At 38.3% G+C, this 22,210-nt stretch overlaps 1 long non-coding RNA gene across 3 annotated transcripts in view; it reads left to right on the top strand.

The window, feature by feature from the left end:
- The window catches only part of LOC144297094 (uncharacterized), a 174,855-nt gene that overhangs the window by 49,998 nt on the left and 102,647 nt on the right, over positions 1-22,210 (top strand). For all 3 annotated transcript variants that reach the window (XR_013364158.1, XR_013364157.1, XR_013364159.1), the window contains exon 2: positions 16,000-16,097. This is a non-coding gene — a long non-coding RNA (uncharacterized LOC144297094). The remainder of the gene's footprint in view (positions 1-15,999; positions 16,098-22,210) is intronic.

Here is a 22,210-nt window from a genome sequence, read left to right as displayed (position 1 = left end):
AGCCCTATTAACACCATCATCTCTTGCCTGGATCATTTCAATAGCCTCCTAGCTTGTCTACCTATTTCTTCTCTTACTCCTTGACACTGTATAGCATAGCAACCAGAATAGTCCTTTGAAAACTATACATTAAATCATGTCATTCTTTTGCTCAAAATCTTGTAATAGCCCCCAATTTTAATCAGAATGAAAGCCAATGTCCTTAAAGTGCCTATATGATCTTCTCATCTCCTCCTACTCTTCTAGTGGTTTGTGCTGCTCAAGTTTTTTCAGGTCCTTGAAGAAGGAAAATATACTCTGACTTTAGAGTCTCTCCACTGGCTATTCTTTCTACTTGGACTTCTCATTCTCCAAATATCTTCATTTATCCCTTCCTCATCTCCATGATGTCTTTGTTCCAACACCATTTTCTCAAAGAACCTTTCCCTGAACTCCCTATCTAAAGTATAACTGTTCTGCTTTCCCCACTATTAATCTCCCTTGTTCCCGTCTAATCTTTACATCATATGTATCATCCTCAATGTATAATATAATTTACTTGATTATTGTGCTGGCTGTTTTTCATCTATCTCCTCCACCTTACATGTTACCCCCAACTGGAATGTAAACTGTCTGAGGTCATAGGTTCTTATGAATATATTTATTTTTCTCTTATTATCCCAGATGCCAAAATCAGTGCCAGCCATTAAGGAAAGAAGGCATGAAGAGAAAATCTCCCTGACTGTAATGATCTGGAAAGGCCACATGGAGAAATAAAAAGTTCACTACCATTATCCTTGAAGATCATGGTGGTAAAAGCTCATAGGGGTCAAATTTGGGATATGTGGTATATTATCAGCTAGGCCTGCCATAACAAATTACTATAGACTAAGTGACTTGAAAAACAGTATTTTTTTACTCACAATTTTGAAGGTTAGAAGTCTGAGATCAAGGTGTTAGTAGAGTTGGTTCTAAGGCATCTCTCCTTGACTTATAGATGGCCTTCTTCTCTCTGTGTATTGCATAGACTTCCCTCTATGTATCGGTGTCATAGTCTCCTCTTCTTATAAGGACATCAGTCATATTGGGTTAAGGCCCATCTCTTGGCCCCTTTCAACTTAATTATCTCTTTGAAGACACTCTTTCCAAATATAGTCACATTATGAAGTATCATACGTATTAATGTATGAATTTTAGGGGTGAGTACACAGTTCAGCCTGAATCAGCTACTCTTCTTACTTAGGGATTTTTTTTCTTAATGCGAACACTTCGATATAATGAGTTGACTTTCCCTAAGAAACACAACAAAACAAAAACTATGAAACTTTGAACTTTTAACATGTTATCAAGCAACAACCCAAACGTCCATCAACAGATGAATGGATGAACAAAATGTAGTATATAAACACAAAGCAGGGGATCCCTGGGTGGCTCAGCAGTTTGGCGCCTGCTTTTAGCTTAGGGCGTGATCCTGAGTCCTCGGATCGAGTCCCACATCAGGCTTCCTGCATGGAGCCTGCTTCTCCTCTGTCTGTGTCTCTGCCTCTCTCTCTCTGTCTCTCTCTCTCGGTCTCTCTCATGAATAAGTAAATAACATCTTTAAAAAATTAATTAACCACAAACAATAAAAAAATAAAAAAGAAATAAACACAAAGCAATATTATTCAGTCATAAAAAGGGATGAAATTCTGATAATGCTATACCATGGAAGAACCTTGAAAACATTATGCTAAGCACAATAAATAAGATACAAAAGGACAAATATTATATAGTTTCATTTGTATGAGGAATAGGTAAATTCAGAGACATAGACACGGTAAATTTATAAAGGCAGAAAGTAGAATGGTGGTTGCTAGGAGCTGGGGGAGGGGGTTTAGGGAATTATTATTTAATGGGTATAGAGTGTCTTTAAAATAAAAAAAATTTAAATGTCTTTATAGCTTTTTTTGAGATATAATTGATGAATAGAAATTGTATATATTTAATTCTACATCACATGTACAACATGGTGATTTATGTACATATACATTGTGAGGCGGCCTGGTTTCCGTAGGGTAGTGGTTATCACGTTTGCCTCACATATACATTGTGAAATGATTATCACAATTGAGTTAATTAACATACAGTCATCACCTCATATAATTACCTTTTTGTGTGTGTGTGTGTGTGATGATCACATGTACGATCTCCTGTCTTCACAGATATAAAGTCCACAATATAGTACTATTACTATAGTAAACATACTGTACATTAGACCCCCAGAACTTACTCTTCTTATAACTGAAAGTTTGCACTTTTTGACTGAATCTCCCTGTTTCTTTCACCCCCAATTTCTAACCATTGCTCTGTTCTGTTTCTGTGAGTTCAACTTTTTAAAATTTCAAATATAATATGGTATTTGCCTTTTCTGCATGGTTTATTACACTTAGCATAATGTCTTCCAGGTTTACCCACATTGTTGCAAATGACAGGATTTCCTTCTTTTTTATGGCTGAGTAGTATTCCATTGTATACTTATACAACATCTTCTCCATCCATTCATTCATTGATGGACAGTTGAATTCTTTCAAGATCTTCACTATTGTGAATAATGCTGCAAGTGTAGAGATTTTCTGTTTGAAATGATGAAAAATTCTGGAAATAGATGACGGCAGTAGTCACATAATATTCTGAATGTACTTAATGTCACTGAATTATACCCTTATAAAAATGGTTAAAATTGTTAAAAAGTTGTCAAATAACATGTAAAGAGATACCTTCATTTCAAGTCTTTCTATGAAGTGTAAAGTAGGGGTAGAGTGAAGATGAGTCTCAGGAGCAAGGAATGTGGTAAGGAGCAGGCCATGGCTTCAGCATCATAAGGCATTCAAAGTACACATAACGTATGAACATTTCAGGAAGGGTCAACAGTCCCTATAAAGCCAGTGGTTGACAGTTTCAGAGGATTCACTTGTGTCTTAAGTGGTCTGTCTTTCAAATTCTCAGACAAATCCTCTGAGGATATGTGTTGTATTGCGTTGCTGTGTCTACAGCAGTATTGTGTGTCTACAACAGTACTGCAACAGTCTGCTGTATCTAGAGCAGTGTTGCAACAGTATTGTGTTGCTGTATCTACAGCAGATGCTGAAGATAGAATCTTTGAGCCATAGTGTGATCACTTTTCCTCAGTTTCTGACTATACAGGAAAGTCTTTTTTTAAGTTTCCAACACTTTTTTTTAAGAACTCCTGGTAATATATATGTTATTTTAATATAATAAAAGTCTTTTATAAGGATGATTATGAATATGAGGATTGCTATTCTGAGAGGCTAATCTAGTATAAAAAACTTCAAAAACCTTTACTTAAATAAAATCGTTATGAATAGAATATGTTAGTCCTCTTATCTGATGTAACTGAGATAGGTAGTGGTTGATGAATTGAAAAAGGTGATGTAAACCACATTAATTTACCAACACTTTGGTACAGAGGCATGGCTCTTCGTTGAGTGTGGATTTGCTGATTAGATTCTGCTTGATATTTCTTGTTTTTAAAATGATTTTATTTATTTATTCATGAGAGACAGTTGAGAGCGGCAGAGACCTAGGCAGAGGGAGAGGCAGGCTCCTTGTGGGGAGCCTGATGAGGGACTGGATCCCTAGATCCCAGGATTACTACCTGAGCTGAAAGCAGATACTCAATCACTGAGCCATCCAGGCATCTCCTGCTTGATATTTCTTCTCCAAAGCACACCCATAATTCCAAAATGCAGTTTTGATTTATTTAAAATTGAGGGAAATTAAAGGTTTTCATGAGGCAATATGGAAACCTTCTAAATTGCTATGAACCATCCGTCACCATCCCACCAGCTTTTGCAGTTGTCTCTTCTCACCTAATTTTACTTTCTTTTTGCTATTTGCTTCTACAGTCTTTCTACAAAGTCTTTGAATGTTTATTCAGCTTAGTTTTCATAGAGATAACTCTCTTTTCACACTCATATTGAAGATAGTTTATTTTTATTAATTTACATAATTAGAATAAATACCAACTGACATAGTTTGGGGAACACATGCAGCCTAGTGAGCACACATCAAGCCACAGGCCTGAGCATTCAGTGTGCTGTGGGCATCAGGGAGGAAGGTTGAGAGTGAGAATGGAGAAGGTCCACTCTTTTGGCCAGTTTGTTGAGTAGAATTTGGTTACAAGAGTTTGTCACATAAGTCCTCCAAAAATCCACACAATTCCTGAAATGAACAAAGTTCATTGGACAGAGTTAAAGACAGAGTAAAGGATTCATATCATTTAGTAATAAGAACTACACTTGAGGACTTTTTCCTTTAAAGATTTATTTATTTGAGAAAGAGAGAGAGAGAGAGAGAATGAGTGGGGGGAGGGGCAAAGGGAGAGGGTGAGAGAGAATCTTAAGGAGACTTCCTGCTGAGCACAGAGTCTGATAGGGAGCTCCATCCCATTACCCCAAGATCATGACTTGAAATGAAATCAAGTCAATGCTTAACTGACTGAGCCACCCAGGCACCCCTACACTTGAGGACTTTTTGATGGTTTGCTTCAAAATGGCTTGTGGAAGATACCTATCCACAAACATCCCCTGAGTCAAAATGCTACATTAAATTTTCCTGATTTACAAGAGAGTCCCCAAGCAAAGTCTGGTGTGGGCGCCCTGTGAACAGATAAAATGAAACACTTAGGCAAAACTGAGGTTCTTAAGAGGAGAAGTGTGGATAAAGAGCAGATTTAGATGTTTTCTTTCTTTTTTTCCCTTTGGGATGCAAAAGAACTTATCGAGCATGGAAAGCACGTGCCTTTGACAACATAAATGCTCTAATTCTGTGTGTTCCTCTAGAGACTTTCAAGGCTCCTCGGTAGAATTTGGGTTATGCAATTAAGCTTGTGCCTCAGAGATACAACCTGGACCTCCAACCTCTTGATTGTTTTTCCTCCTTGGCTACCTGCCATTTAGCCTTGGCAAGAATTTTTACTCAAGAATTTGATTGTCTGCATTAACTTAGTCAAGATGATGAAGGAGTAATTTTTAGCACCAGCTAGAGAAACGACCTTCTTCCCCCGACTCTGCCTGGTTTCAGAAGCTTGCAGAGAGCCATATGGGATCAAAGTTCTGAGCCTCCAGTGGAGACAGATGCCTCTGTGCTGTGCCTCCTAGGGGCTTGGCAGCTCTGTGGGGTTTCCCTAAGTGCTTTGTGAGGGTATTTATAGAACTGAGGACTTGACAGAGTCATCCCTTTCAAAATTTGGTCTGAGGGTAGGATGGGATTTAAATATCATGATTACTGGTGGTTCCAGGATAAGAATCCACACAGTGAAATAATTTCTGCCCTCTTCTGGGTGAGCCCCCATTTAAAGACCTTAGCAGAGTGGGACTTTCTAAATTCTCAGTAAAAGACTAAGAAAATGATTCCTCATAAACCTTCCTTGCCCTCTTGTCCCTGCAGCTTCATATTCTTCCCATGTTATGACTCTTCAAATGCATATAGAGTTCTTATAAAGTAAATGTGGTTTTACGTTGTTCTCTGTAAGATCATAGAAGCTTTATACCAACATGTAAGAAACATGTTTCACTCTCATCCAATATTTTGTACAATTGAAATAGTTCTAAAGAAACACATGAATAAGTATGCTCACAGTTTTACAAATCAGGAAGAAAATACATCACCTATCACCGACTGTTATATATGGACATCTGGTTATCAGGCAAGCAATGTTATCAGAGCTAAAGCATTTGCTCAGTCAAGGACTTGGTATACCACACCTTCTCCAGTTTATTTATTTATTTTTTTTTTTATTTTTTTTTCCTTCTCCAGTTTAAAATGAATTCTGTCTTGACGTACACTAATATTGCATGTTATTTGCATCTTAATTGATACTAAGTAGATAAACACCTCGAAACTCCAACTAGAAAGATTATCTCAGCATGGATGGATTTACTAGACTCTTAGGACAACTGGGGACTTTCCCCAGCTAGTTCCAAGTCCAAGCTTTAGGATTGGCCAAATCCAGACAATTGCTTTTCTGTACTTGCCAGGAGGTCACAGGGAAGATGGCACACAAAGATGCAGATTACAAGTCATCTTGGGAAAGCCATTTGGGCCTAAGACTTGCCAACTATATAAGGGCTGACAGAAGAAGCAACATTAACTGCTTAAGGCTAAGGTCCAAAATTTTCTGGTTCTTTAATTTAGCACTTCTCTCTTCCACATATTTGAAATGCAGATATTCAAGAAGGTTGGCTATGCCTCAGGTAATCAAAAATTTGGGAATGTTGAATATTTTGAAGAGAGTAACATTTTTAAGTCTGATTGTGGTTAGAATAAAAACATAGTGGGTATTTTAAAAAAGTTTTTATTTAAATTCCAGTTAACACATAGTGTAACACTAGTTTCAGGGGTACAATATAGTGATTCAACACTTCCATACCATACCTGGTGCTCATCACAAGTGTACTTCTTCATCCCCCTCACCTATTTGCCCCATCCCTCCCATCCACCTCCCCTCTGGTAACCATTGACTTGTTGTCTTTAGTTAAGAGTCTGTTTCTTGGTTTGTCTCTCTCTCTTTGCCCCCCTTTGCTCATTTGTTTTGTTTCTTAAATTCCACATATGGTGGAATCATATGGTATTTGTCTTTCTCTGACTGACTTATTTCACTTAGCATTGCCAGTGTTCTATCCACATTGTTGCAAATGGCAAGATTTCATTATTTTTTATGGCTGTGTAATATTCCATTGTGTGTATGTGTGTGTGTATATAAATATATATACACACACACATATATAATATAGTAGGTATTGTAGAAGATAATATTTATAGAGAAGCTTTCTGAAACCAAATGAAATTTTAAACTTTCAACTAAATCTTAAGTTGGAGTAAAAAATTCAAACACATTTGAGGCCGGGTGGGTATTATAAAAGAGTGAGATCAAGTCAAAGTCAAGTATTAGGTAGTGGTGGGCACCATGGAAAACTAGGCATGGCCGCTCTGTGGGGAGATGAGGGACTGCAACCCAGTGACAGCTGATTGCTGCCAGGAGAGAATGCAGGCCCAGTGCTGTTCAGTCTTATGATTTTTAAAATGAAATGGACGTTCTAGAGAGAAATCTGGATTTTCATGTGAAATTGCCTGGTTTATAAATATTGGCAACCAAATAAAAATATTGGCAACCCAAAAAAAGAACATTGTAAGACAAACAAAACACATCTGTGGGCTAAGTTTAGTCTGATCCCCTACAGCTTGTGGCCTCTGATCTGGGTTTTACCAAGTTGTGGGATAACATTCATGATCATTAATCCAGTGATATATGATTTTAATCTTTTTCATCATCAGTATTAAAAATTAATACAAAGCTTTTGGGGAGCCGGCTGGCTCAGTTAGTAGAACATGTGACTCTTGATCTCGGGGTTGTGAGCTTAAGCCCCATGTCAGGTATGTAGCTTACTTAAAAAAAGTTAATACAAAGCTTTTATTTGCACACTCATCCCACATCCAGTCTTTATAAATGTGTTCATGCTGTTGCCAGAATTATAACAAAGATCTTAACTGTGGTCACCTCTTTAGTTCTAAAACCAACAAAAACTTCTCAGAGCCTGCAAGGTATTTTTCAAACATACAACTTTTTCAGTCTGGTCCTATCTTACCTTTCTGAATTTATCTCTAGTCATTTCCATCCTCCATCCTCCATTCTAGTCCTACCAGATTCCTCATCATTCCCCCAAACCAGTATGCCCTCCTTATATACATGACTATGCTAAAGCTGTTGTCTTTTTCTGGAACACTTCTCTATTCCTGTTCAATGTCCAACTCAGGTGTCTTCTGCTGTTTTTATACTTCTTTGATTCATCCATTCCTGGAAGTTCAGTATTCTGTGTTACTATAGTGAAATATATATGTTTATTATGGAATTTATGACTTGGTAGTATACGAATTCATTTTTGTGTCTGTATTTTCAGAGTGTAACAAGTACATTGAAGACAGCAATAAATTCTCAGTCTTACAATTGTAGGTGCAATCTGTTTATTTTTATTTTTTTTAATTTATTTTTTATTGGTGTTCAATTTACTAACATACAGAATAACCCCCAGTGCCCGTCACCCATTCACTCCCACCCCCCACCCTCCTCCCCTTCTACCACCCCTAGTTCGTTTCCCAGAGTTAGCAGTCTTTATGTTCTGTCTCCCTTTCTGATATTTCCCACACATTTCTTCTCCCTTCCCTTATATTCCCTTTCACTATTATTTATATTCCCCAAATGAATGAGAACATATAATGTTTGTCCTTCTCCGACTGACTTACTTCACTCAGCATAATACCCTCCAGTTCCATCCACATTGAAGCAAATGGTGGGTATTTGTCATTTCTAATGGCTGAGGAATATTCTATTGTATACATAAACCACATCTTCTTTATCCATTCATCTTTTGTTGGACACCGAGGCTCCTTCCACAGTTTGGCTATCGTGGCCATTGCTGCTAGAAACATCGGGGTGCAGGTGTCCCGGCGTTTCATTGCATCTGTATCTTTGGGGTAAATCCCCAACAGTGCAATTGCTGGGTCGTAGGGCAGGTCTATTTTTAACTGTTTGAGGAACCTCCACACAGTTTTCCAGAGTGGCTGCACCAGTTCACATTCCCACCAACAGTGTAAGAGGGTTCCCTTTTCTCCGCATCCTCTCCAACATTTGTTGTTTCCTGCCTTGTTAATTTTCCCCATTCTCACTGGTGTGAGGTGGTATCTCATTGTGGTTTTGATTTGTATTTCCCTGATGGCAAGTGATGCAGAGCATTTTCTCATGTGCATGTTGGCCATGTCTATGTCTTCCTCTGTGAGATTTCTCTTCATGTCTTTTGCCCATTTCATGATTGGATTGTTTGTTTCTTCGGTGTTAATAATAATTTCTTTATAGATCTTGGAAACTAGCCCTTTATCTGATAGGTCATTTGCAAATATCTTCTCCCATTCTGTAGGTTGTCTTTGAGTTTTGTTGACTGTATCCTTTGCTGTGCAAAAGCTTCTTATCTTGATGAAGTCCCAATAGTTCATTTTTGCTTTTGTTTCTTTTGCCTTCGTGGATGTATCTTGCAAGAAGTTACTGTGGGTGAGTTCAAAAAGGGTGTTGCCTGTGTTCTCCTCTAGGATTTTGATGGAATCTTGTCTCGCATTTAGATCTTTCATCCATTTTGAGTTTATCTTTGTGTATGGTGAAAAAGAGTGGTCTAGTTTCATTCTTCTGCATGTGGATGTCCAATTTTCCCAGCACCATTTATTGAAGAGACTGTCTTTCTTCTAATGGATAGTCTTTCCTCCTTTATCGAATATTAGTTGACCTGCAATCTGTTTATTAATTCAAGCTTAACACACTGCTATATAAAGAGGAATAAAGGTATTACACATTTAGTCTAATTGATGTGTTTAAAAATGCTAAGCTTATAATTAAACTACATTTTTTATTCTGGAAAAAAAGCATAATTTTGCATAAAAAAAAAAAGCCTTTGAAATGCCCAGAGCTGGGGCATAGGCATAATGATACCAGTACCTATCTACACATTGTGATTTGAGGGAATAATACACTTTTTCAGTAGTTTGGGTCTGTCTAACATAGTGCCTGATGGTGTTTATTACTCCTTAAGGCTGTATTTTCCAACAGAATAGCCATTAGCTACATATGACTATTTAAGTTCAAATCATACAAATTAAATAACATTTAAAATTCTGTTCCTCAGTTGCCTAGCCATATTTCAAGTGCCCATTAGCCCCATGTGGCTAGTGATGATCATATTTGGGAGCAGAGATATAGAACATTTCCATTATGGCAGTAGGTTCTATTTGAGAATGCTATCTTAAAGATTTCTTTAAGAGATGAGAATTATAATGGGAAGAAAAGGCAATTTATCCTCTAAGAAAGATGGTAAATTAGCTCCTACACTCCCAGGTAATAGTCTATAACAGGGTTGGCAAACTGCAGTCTGTGAGCCAAATCTGGCCCTTAACCCGTTTTTGTAAATAAAGTTTTGTTGAAACACATCCCCAGGTTATTCATTTTCTTATAGTTTACAGGTTTTTTTTGTTTTGTTTTGTTTTGTTTTTGTTTTGTTTTTTTGGTGCTATGATGGCAGAATCAAGTAGTTGAGATGGAGATTGTATGGTCTGCAAACCTAAAATATCTACCCCTTTGCAGAACAAGTTTGCTGCCCTTGGTCTATGTGATAAATTTCACACTCATTTTGCCACTGGGAAAAAAGAAGAAATGGAATAGGGACTCTGATGAGTTTAGGAGAAAGAATATAGAGAGGATCTTTAAGGAGTGCTATTGGGGAATGAAAGACAATGTTTCTAACATTTTGCTTTGATTTGATTGGCATGGAAATGCCAATAATCACTTCTCAACATTGGAAGAGTTGAAACAATATGGATGATAATTCAGGAAACTTTGAACTCTCTTTATTAAAAATTTTTCCAGTTTCACTGAGGAATAGCTGAAAAATAAAATTGTATATATTTAAAGTATACAACATGATGCTTCATTATCTATAGATAGATTTCTCTGATGTATATATAATGAAATAATTTTCAAGATCAGTTTAATTAATTCATCCATTACATCATATAGTTAACACTTTGTGTGTGTGGTGAGAACATTTTAGATCTAGTCTAGTAAATTTCAAGTATACATCATATAGCTAACTATAGTCACCATGCTATATATTAGATCCTTTGAATTTATTTTATAACTGAAAGTCTGTACCCTTTGATATATTTCCCCCTTCCATCAGCCCTAGCAACCACCATTCTACTCTTTATGAGATCAGTTTTTATTTTACTTTTTTAGATTCTACATATAAATAGTACCATACAGTATTTTAAACTCTCTTTAACTCTCCGTGCAACACTGAACACATATTTCATTTCTCTGAGCTAGTCATTTAAAGTCTTTGGGAAATTCTGGAATTAATTAATTGATTAATGTGTCAGATGAATGAATAAATGATTCTATAAAATGAAGAATTTAGACAAAATGATCTCAGTGATATCTTCTGGTGCAAAGATTTATCTTTGTTGGCATTTTCACATGTTGGATTTTTTAAAAAGCCAGACATGTCTGTATAGAAATTCAGTTTCTGCTCCCTGAGACGACCCTGGACAAAGCTGATGTAGACAGCTATCTATAGGTCATATATATAGTAAATCACAAAAACTCATCCATATACTGAGTAGTATTTATATAACACACTGCTGCAGCATGGGTACACTTCAGAGGTGGGAAGTAAGGGTAGCTTGGATTCCCACATTTAGATTTCATAGAATAGGGATGAAACTTCCAATTCTTTCTTCAGCAACCTGAGAGAATTGATTACAACCTGCCCTGCTACTTGTCAGAGAACCTGCAGTAGTTTCTGGGTGCAGACTGAAGCAAATGACATCTCTGTCCTCGAAGCTGAAGGGGTCTTAGCAGATTCTTTGGCTTGATGCAACATGTAACAGCCATACATGGGTCTCAAACCCCTGTTTTCCTGGTCATTTTCCTTTATTTCACAATCAGTGAGAATATGAGTGAGCTAGCTATGCCACTGCTATGGTATGCCACAGGAGAGGTCCCAAAAACCTGCCAAGTGGTAGGCCTTTTGTTGTGCTTCAGAAATTCTCTTGATTGGCATTGTAGTCTCTGAAGGAGATCAAGTCAGAATTGAAAATAAATACAGGTATTTAAGTGCTGCATCACTAAATTCTGATCCTGAAACCAATATTGCATTGTATGGTAACTAACTAGTTAAAAAAAATTAAAGGGGCACCTGCGTGACTCATTTGGTTGACTCTTTTTTTTTTTTTTTTTAAAGATTTTATTTATTTATTCATGAGAGACACAGAGAGAGCGAGAGAGGCAGAGACACAGGTGGAGGGAGAAGCAGGCTCCATGCAGGGAGCCCGATGTGGGACTTGATCCAGGGTCCCCAGGATCACACCCTGGGCCAAAGGCAGGCGTTAAACTGCTGAGCCACCCAGGGATCCCCAAATTTTTGAGTTGACTCTTAATTTGGGCTCAGGTCATGATCTCTGGGTCAAGAGATTGAACCCCAAGTCCATCTCCATGCTAGGTGTGGAGCCTATTTATAATTCTCTCTCTCCCTCTTCCTCTACCCCTCCTACCCCACCTCTTTGCCCACTTGTGTATGTTCTCTTAAATAAATAATTAAATAAGTAAATAAATAAATGAATAAAAATCGAAAAAAAAAAAAAAGGGAAAAGAAACACAGGAGTTCAGGGAAATTTGACCCACTCTTTCTCTGGCAGTCTGATTTTGAGGCAAAATAAAGCTCTTTATTCTCAAGGATCACTATTTTGACAAAAATCATTATCATAACAAAATAATGAAATTTAAGACAGGAATGGGGGTCTTGGAATCATAATGCCAAGGGCATTATTATGTATTGAGCTTTGTATTCCTGTGAGCCAGCCAGCCTGCCTGCTGGCCGGCCTTCCTTCCTTCCTTCCTTCCTTCCTTCCTTCCTTCCTTCCTTTCCTTCCTTCCTTTTTTTCTCCATCTGCTTCTCTTACTCTTTTCCTGGAAATATTCCAATAAATTGCATAAGCCACCTTCTAAAAAAACAGGAAGATATTAAATTGAACCATGAGAGGTAGAAGGCACAAAGCAATTCTCCAATATATCCAAAGGAAGGAAGAAATAAACAGAGTCAAATTCTTGTTTACACGTTGGCCAGCAACTCACTCTCTCCCCTCTGTGATGTTCTTTTTTACCATCCTGGAGGTCCTCTTACTGTTGATATTTAGTTATTTCATCAGTCACAGTCATTGATATCTCTGCTTGGGACTATCACATAACATCAACATGTGGTTCTCATGTAGCTATTAAAACCTTACTGATAAAATATCAAAAGGAATACATAGAAAGCTGTTGGAGTTTTCAATTGGCTCCCCATGTTCACCCATTTCTCCAAATAATTGTTTAGCTTTTTTATTCTAAAATTCAAAGATAAAAGTCTTAGTAATAGAGTGAAGGATGGACTTAAGTAAAGCAAATTAACTATAAATCATTGATTAAATATATTAATTCATAAACCACCCAGTTCCTTACTTCTAGTATTCATTGACCTGAATTCAGTTAAAAATTCCTAAAGATGTAATTTTATCATTTATGTTAACCAATTTAATTACATTTTACGCAGTTTTTAAGATAAATAGTAGAAAGATGGTTTCTGGTACATTTAGGTAAGATTCAAAATCTTTAGATTCAAAATTCTCAGCTGGAAAACAGACTGATGTGAATTCACTGCATGTCTTTTTCATGAGCCCCTGGTTGGACACAGAATACAAAGCAGATTCAAAAGAAGCATAAACATTTATTAAGTAAATATGTACCCTGGCTCTTTAGGAAATGACATTTTTAAAGTAGACATTTTTATAAACAAAGTTGAAAAATAAATAGAAGATGTGAATTTACCCAGGAAAATAATTTTAAAATGCATTGGGGAATCCGTGGTAGAAAGACTATTGACAAACAGTAAAATGATTGAAAGTTGAAGAGAGAGGAAATAAGGGGATGAAATAAACATGCAACGTCTCCTGATTACCAAGTTGTGGTCTCTGTATGGGAGTACAAATACCTTGTGTGCATGTGTAAGTCACATATCTTGTTGATTCATGGCTTCAGGTATCCATAGAACGTCCAGGTAACACAGGCTCTGTAGGGGTCTGCCCTCTTGACACTCCGGTTACCTAATGCTCACATTTTTGTATCCAGATGCTCCAAGAACTAGCTCTCATCTACCAAGTCAGGTAGGCCGGAACTGAATCCTGTCTTCAGAGAACCATATAGAATCTCTGAGCCAAGTTAGAGTTACCTTAGTTTCTGAGTGGAGTTGGGGGGCTGAAGTCTCAGTGTTGATTATGAGCCTGACTCTCTTTCTCCTTTTATGGATCTCGGGGGTTCTTATTCATCTACATGGCTCTGCTTTCCTTTCTTCTACTGCTCATCTTGGTTTCTCACTTGCCTACTTGAGTTTTGATACAAAGTCTGGGTCTCGTCTTGGGCACCTGGATGTGTTCTTGCCCTGGCTGCAACCTTTACTTGGAGATTTCAACTCTGCTTGGCCAGGCATTTCTGAGACAAGTGCTTACTCCCAGCCTTCCCTTGTCCCCCTGGCCTTGAATCTTTCCTGACCCTGATGGCTTCCTGCAGTCTCAGGCATGATGACCTCCTATCCCATTTCACGATGGCACTGTTACTGTATCATTGACTTCTGATACCCCTAACCTCTCTGAGGCTCTTTTCTTTGTCTGAGGCCGAGCAGTTAGACTAATTGTTCTTTGAGGCCCCTTCCAGACCTAAGGTGTAATGATTCTGTCCACTTCAGTCACAACCTAAAATAATCAGGGTAGGAGGAAGGCCTTAATAAAAATTATTGTAACTGTACCAACTGTACCCTAGGTCAATCAGGAGGAAGTTGTCCTTCTGGGTCTTTGGCTTTCCTGGTGCACTTCTGGGCTCTGACTTGCCTGACACTGGGAAGTATGTGAAGGGAAGTGACTTCTAGGATTAAAGCTTTGAGTCTCTTCCACATGATTTTTCTTTCCAGAACTATGGGTCTCATTTGCTGGTTGTCCTTTCCACATTAAGAGGATTTTCTTATTTTACTCAACTTATTTTCTTCTTACAGTTAAAACACCCACCGTAGACCTGCATTTGCTACACTGTCAAGCTTTTGAATGTCCTATCTATTGGCTCCCAGGCCTTGCCTCCTGTGATCTGCTTTTCCCGCTGTTTTCAGATCTGAATGTGACAATTATACATCAACAGTTGTGGATTTCTCACCAATGGGGATCTTGGAAATGTATCTATATAGAGGGAGTTAGTATAGGCCCATGGCTTAGATGAGAATATGGGATTTGGAATGATTAGAGTGTTAAAAATTATTTTAAAAATAAGTGAATGTTGATTAAAGATTCATGTGAGTGTGATAAGGGTTCTTTCATGAAAAGACTTGAAGTTAGTTATGCATAACAGCAGAAGGCGGTCTATTTTTCTTTTTCTTTTTTTTTTTTAATTTTTATTTATTTATGATAGTCACAGAGAGAGAGAGAGAGAGGCAGAGACACAGGCAGAGGGAGAAGCAGGCTCCATGCACCAGGAGCCTGACGTGGGATTCGATCCCGGGTCTCCAGGATCGCGCCCTGGGCCAAAGGCAGGCGCTAAACCACTGCGCCACCCAGGGATCCCTATTTTTCTTTTAGTAACACAAAAATGCTGCCCATTGAGAGGGCATGTTAGTTGAAAAAATGCTACTCAGTTGTCTTTATTCATACAATGTCTTTAATTTAATGACTTGCTCAAAGCTTGTTGAGAAAGATGTTCAAACAATTTGAAAGTTGAGATTGGATCGTAGAGTTTCCTAAACAAGAAAACCATGAAAATCCCAAAATAGCTCCTTTTACATTACTCTATAAAAAATTGTGGACTTATGCTTTAAGGAGGTTTACCCCCCACTTTCACATAAAGAACTCCTGAGGTTGATTTCTCTTTATTGTGAGAGGATATTGTGTTCTGTTCTATTTATTCGCCTACATAATAATCACATGGGCCTTCCCAAATAATTGTAATGCACCGCTTTCAAAGTAACCTAAAATAGATTTTATAAACTTCACACGATTTATAAGGTGGTTTCACATACCATTCTCACCATTTTTATGGTTCAGTAAAGTGGAATGGGGAAATATTATGATTTTGGTTGAGTTTTACCAGTTGTCTCCCAGTAACAATCAAGTTAGAAAGAGGTATTTTTCCTTCTCTCCTAGAAATCTCAGCTTGCTGCTGGTCTTAGAGCACATGCCATTCTTTAAGGGGTATTAAACTGGACCGATAATTTTTATTCCTGACCTCATACTCTATTAATTTCTTTTTTTTCTCTATTAATTTCTTATGTGAAGTGCCTAACATAGTGCCAGATGCAAAACCAAGTACATAGTGAGCACTAGTTTTATTTCTCTTTTCTTTGCTTTCAGGTACTCAGGTACTCCATATTCCAAAGGCTCTGAGGAGAATGAGCTTCTTAACCTCCTTAATCCTCTGGAAAGTCACATCCAGCATGGGTCCAGATCAGGTAACCTGGAACATACGAGAAGCCTCCGGTTGGTCTCTCACCTGGGACATTAAAATCCTAACCGTGCTTCAGGGCATGCCTTTTCTGAGACTGTGTACCTGAGAGGGTGCCAGTGTAGGAGGATATTTTTCAGGTTTTAAATATGTTAATGACTATGGAATGTTATTGTGTAGACCAACTTGAAGATACTGTTTAAAAAAGAAGCAAAATCCACAAACAGTGCATATTAGTAGGCTTTCTCTCAATCTCTCTTTTTCCTCTTTTCTTTTTGCAACCTATTGGCCATTCATAAATCACATTAAACTGGAGAGAAAAATTCATAATAATTATGTTAAACCTTAACTTTTAATCATAGAAAAGCCACGTAAATGTTTAGTTTAGAACTATATTTAGAACTATAGTTCTATTTCTTTATGAGAGCATTTGAGTTGGAAGTTGATGCTTTAATATAGCACAGTTAATTTGATAGTAGAGAATAAGGAGTAATTAAGTCCCAAGTATAAAAGAATACCAAAAAGTTTAAGATGTATTATAGAAACAGATTTTTTAAAAAAGGATTGAGTATATTTTAAATTAAGTACATACTGCCACTATTTATCGATAAAGTTCAAACTTGTGACAGTTAGTCAGCTCAAACACAAATGCACAAAACTTGAACTCGTGTACAATTTCTTGCATGCTAAAAATCTTCTGACCCCTGCGGCGGCAACAAACATCTTTTGTGAAAAAGGGAAAATACCACTGGGGAGAAAATAGGGGAATATTTTTCATTGTCCACTAGATGTCAGTACTGAACCAGCAAAACATCTGTTCCGCAGCGCTCTTAGACAACATGCTATTAATTTATAATAAAAGGTATCTGACAGCTTTATTCTGATGAATTATGGGAATCCAAAGCATAATTCCCAGCCTTTGGTTTATAAATTGTCATTGATTTTAATGTTCTTTGTAAAGTTGTGGCATGCAACAAATTTTCCTGCCAAGAGCTGTTAAATAAATAGTCATCCTTTGCTCTGAGTAGTACATTGAACTTGTTAGACTGATGAGCAGAACCAATTGATGGTTATCCATAAACCACTTATGACAGAATGCACAGCAGCAATTCAAACAATTATTGAATGCATTCATTACATATTTAGAAAAAAAATCTCAAGTGAACCAAACGGAATATTACAGGTAATAGACAGTAGCAATGCCACACAATTCTTTTTGAGATACTTCCTGAGTGACAGATGACTAGAATTGTTGTAGGATTTGCTGAGGGCTCATCAAACCTCCCTGGAATTATTTGGTTTCCTCTATTGTGTGATTTGGCATCCCAAAAGTATATCGCTTGCCTTTTCTAAAGAAAGATGGTTATTGTAAAGACAGAAGCTTTTGTTCATGTGAAGATCTCTTACAAACTGGCATCAGAACAAAAGAAAGCTTATGCCTTGAGATATAATTTCAGTGCATTTGGAGATGAGGCTTATGTATATGGGACCATGAAATTTGGAGGTCTGGGAGGACCACTAAGGACTTAATCACTTTTAAGAGGGGGTTTCATCTCCTAGGAAAATTCTCCACAGGCCTTAATGCTGTTGTGTTTGATTTCACTCTCTGAAAACACTTAACATCCTTGGCGGTTTTCAGAAGGACCATCGCTTGCTTTTGTTCTTTGTTTGAAATTGTCCTGCATGTTCTGTTGCTATGTCAGGGACCACCTCTACTCCCCAGAAGTGGCTGTCTTTCTGGGATGTAGCCTCAAGTCTGTTGTTTGTTCAATGTTTTAAGACTTCTTTGGGATCAAAGGAAAGTGACCTAGGCATGTAAAATTCTGTTAATGGTGCTATTTGTGAAAGTACACGGCAAACTACCTCTAGGCACTGCTAAGTAGTGAATCAGTACATTAAAGAATGAAGAACTGACTCTAATGTTCTATCCTTGGATTTCTTTTTCTTAAATCTTTCTGTTGCCCTAAATGTTGTGATATGACAGTAGCGCACTGGCTGGAAATGTTCCCCTAGTTTCTTTTGAAAGAGAAAAATCTGCGGGCCGAGGAGGTCAGATTTTAGTTTGATTCTTCAAAAAATCTGAAACGTAGTTCTTGTTCGGTGCTGTTTGCTTCAGATTTAAAAATTTAAAAAAAGATTTTTAAAGAAAAAAAACATTAGGAAGACGGAGAGCTTGATACACATATGGCTGCCTTTTACAAGTCATTATGATCTGTCACATAAATACTGTATTTACTGACATTTCAAAATGTGGACTCTAATCTCCACACGCATTTATTTTTTTTAATAGTTACTTTTCATCGCAAGTTCAGTCCAACAAATAACATTAGAAAACATGCAACATGGTCCACAGGTTCAACTATCAATGTCATTACTCTTTAAAAAGCTCAAAGACAGCCGAGTTCAGAGTATGAACATTTAAGCCTAAATTGAGTTAAATTAAATTGAGTTGGGTGGAAAGTTAGTGAGAAGAGTCATTTTAAGCACTAATACAGTTTTTCTGTGTAAGGGATGAATGGTGGCTGTGTACTGCAGTATATTTTTCCAAAGCTATTTTCATACTGGTTCCTTTACCTAACTCTCAGACTTTTGCCATCTCTCGTATTTATCAAGTGTGAGAACCCTTGAGCTGCATTAATTAGCCGTGGTAGCATTTCAAACAGGCAGTATTACTCTGTGCAGTTACCACGGTGTTTAAAAATTTACATTCTCTGTCTCACATTGTGACCACCTGTGACCAATCAGTTTGATATATAGACTCAGCAGCTCTCTCTGTGCCCAGGGTCACTCAAAGAGACCGTTTCTCAGGCTAATGTTCCTGGGGACCATGGGCTCAGGGGAAAACGGGTATGGGGGGGACAGCAACGGATAGCGGCAGAGTGCAGGGAGAGCTTGCTGAATTTTATTGGGAGTGTGAAATGAAAACTGGTGTAACTTGTCCTTTGGATAATTTTTACTTCAGTAGATTATCTATATAATTCCCTTGGAGTAAGTACTGCAAACATGTTGCATCTTAGGGTGATGAAGGCTGAGAAGAATAGTCAATTCTAGAGAAGGAAAAAAAAATCAGTTTTTTTTCTTTTGGAAAGCCTAAGATGTTCACTTTTCAATCAGTGTATTCATGTGGTTGCTGAATACAACAGGCCAGATGCTATTTCTGTTAGTACAAATGTCATGGCGGTTAGAAAAACAATTTCTTCCCTCATGGAGCTTGCATTCTGGTAGAGGGAGGCAAGCAATGAACAAATACGTAAAAAATCATCGGGATGATAAGTGCCAAGACAAAGAAGACAAGACAAGACAGGGTAAGGAAATTGGAGAGTAAGGCAGATGAGAACTGTGTGCTCTTTCAGGGAGGGAGCCAGGGGGAAGCCCTTTTGGGAGACCTCTGAGCAGACAGCTGAGCAAGGGGAAGGAGGAAGTCCTGTAAGTAATCAGGGCAAAGTATTCCAGGCAGAGGAAATAGCACATGCAAAGGCACTGGGGCAGGAACAGGCTTGGTATGTGAAAGGAAGAAGAAGGAGCCTGGCCAGAGCATAGGAGTGAGCGGAAAACTGTAGGTGGAGGAGGTAAAAGTATGGGCGGGGGTTGTGGTTAGGTCATGTGGAACCTTAGCGGTGCTGTCAGACTTCCGGCTTTTTATTCTGAGTGCTAGGAAAGGTTGAGAGGGCGAAGAGAACTGACTTGTATTTTATTTTATTTTTAAAAAGATTTTATTTATTTGAGAGAAAGAGAATGAGAAAAAGAGAGTGAGAGAGAGCGAGAGACAGAGAGAGAGAGAGAGAGAGCAAGCACAAGTGAGGGGGAGGGGCTAAGGGAGAGGGAGAAACAGATTTCCTGCGGAGCAGAGAGTGGGGGAGCTCTATTCTGGGACACTGGGATCATGACCCAAGCTGAAGGCAGACACTTAACTGACTGAGCCACCTAGGCAACCCCTGAGTTGTATTTTAAAGGATCCTTCTGTTTGCTGCTTGTGAAGGTAATTGGGGTAGGGTCAAGGGGACAAGCTGGAAGATCAGCTGGCAAATAACAGCAGTAATCCAGGCTAGAAATGATGGTGGCTTGGTCAGGGCAGGTAGTGAGAAGCGGCCCTATTCTGGATATATGTTGAAAGAAGAGCCAAGAGTATGTGTTGACAGATTATGGTGGGAGGTGAGAAGGATCGAGTTGAGGATAAGAGATTCGGCTTAACAGTTTTGCAAGGGTTGGTGCCTTTTGCTGAGTTGGAGAGACCTGGAGAGAACCAGGTTTTAGGTGGAAAGCAAATCAGGAGATGCTGAATAGCAAGTAGATACCCGGTCATGAATTTAGGGGGCAAAATCAGGTTTTATCAGCGTATAGGTATGATATGCAGCCTCAAGACTGAATGAGATACCTCTGCAGGGAGGGTAGAAGAGGTGTTAGGACGCCTGGGTGGCTCAGTGGTTGAGCGTTTGCCTTTGGCTCAGGGCGTGATCCGGGGTCCTGGGATTGAGTCCTGCACTGGGCTCCCCACAGGGAGCCTGCTTCTCCCTCTGCCTCTGTCTCTGTGTCTCTCATGAATAAATAAAGAACATCTTAAAAAAAAAAAAAAAAGAAGAGGTGTTAGACAAGCCACAGAACAGGCCAAGTTAGAAATCATGGAGAAGAGGGAAATCCAGCAAAGGAGACTGAGAAAGATTCTTAAGAAAGTGAATGGGTGACAGGCACTGGGGGTTATTCTGTATGTTAGTAAATTGAACACCAATAAAAAATAAATTAAAAAAAAAAAAAAAGAAAGAAAGAGGTATCCGCCACAACAGTGCTGTTCCGAGTGTGCTTGGTGGACCTGCAACATCCGTGTCACTTGGGAGCTTTTTAGAAATGTAAATTCTCAGACTCCACCCCAGACCTATTGAATAAGAATCTCTGGAGAGAAGCTTCAGGAATCTTTCCAGAAGCTCTCCACGTGATTCTTTTTACACCGGGAAGCCAAACAAAGGAGGTGTTTCAGGTGTATCAAAAGAACCTTATGTGACAGACTCTCTTTTCATATTAAAATTATTGAACTTTTCAAAATAGAGTGTTTTTGTTAGAAAACAGTGTACTATGTTTAGTAGTAGAGTTTTGGACTGTGTATCCCAAAATGAGTTCCGTGATCTGAAGGGAGCAGCTCAGAAAATACCGTGTTGCTGAAAGCATCGATAGTATTAATCAAGATGCATGTAATCATTGATTAAAGAACTATTCAGTCTGCATCAGGTCTGATAGAGTCTTAATTTCCCACAATAAAGAAATATCAAAAAAGTGACTAACCTCAAGCAAAAGCCCTCTGGTTTTAGCCTCTTCTACACTGTGAATGCACTGACTTTACTTTTCTATCATATATCATGGAGTAATTGTTAACCTGCGGCATGGATTGAATTGAATTTTTTGTACACGAGTACAGGTTGTGGCCTGACTAGACTTCTAGTATATAGGTTGCCCTTCATCACTCAGCAGTGAAGAATGAAAATCAACAGAGCTTTCCCCAGCCTGCTGCTTAAGCAGCTGCTAACAGGCTGAGACTGCCCAGCCTCATTAACCCATTAGATACTGCCTTTGCCCTGGAGTAATCCTTAATGAGGCTGCTGCGTTGTAGGGAAGCCAGACATGCATGAAAATGTTGGGGTATTAAAGGACCTTGACTGTGGGGCCTATGATGGAGTTGTTATTATATCAGAAGCAGATACATCAGAGAGCACTCTTAAGGCGGGTAAAGCAAATGATGCTATTACCATCTGTGAATCTATGGTGCTTTAAAAATATTGGAAATTTTGAATTCAGGAGGAACTTGGAAGCTTTCCATTTTCCCAAACATCTTGTCCCCCTAATTAGCAACTCTGTTCTCTAGAGCAGGCAACAGTGTACAGTATGAACCCGTAGATTTAATGCAACAGTTGAAAACGGTCTTGATCCCTCTAAACTTCATGGTTCATAATTTTCTCTGGGCAGAAAGATAATGATTGCACGCAAACACCCCTATCTATTTATGGCCCAGAGGCAGTAAAGATTCTGTTTGTGTCAACAAAGAATTTTTAGAGCTATGACAGTGAGACCTTCAAAGCAAACTTTGTCGTGTCACTGCATCACAGGCACTCTAGCTACGGAGTGGATTTGTAA

This window comes from Canis aureus, chromosome 25, assembly GCF_053574225.1.
Source record: "Canis aureus isolate CA01 chromosome 25, VMU_Caureus_v.1.0, whole genome shotgun sequence".
Classification (NCBI taxonomy): Eukaryota; Metazoa; Chordata; class Mammalia; order Carnivora; family Canidae; genus Canis; species Canis aureus.
The sequence above is the reverse complement of the archived record's forward strand: the minus strand, read 5'-3'. Positions and strand labels throughout refer to the sequence as shown.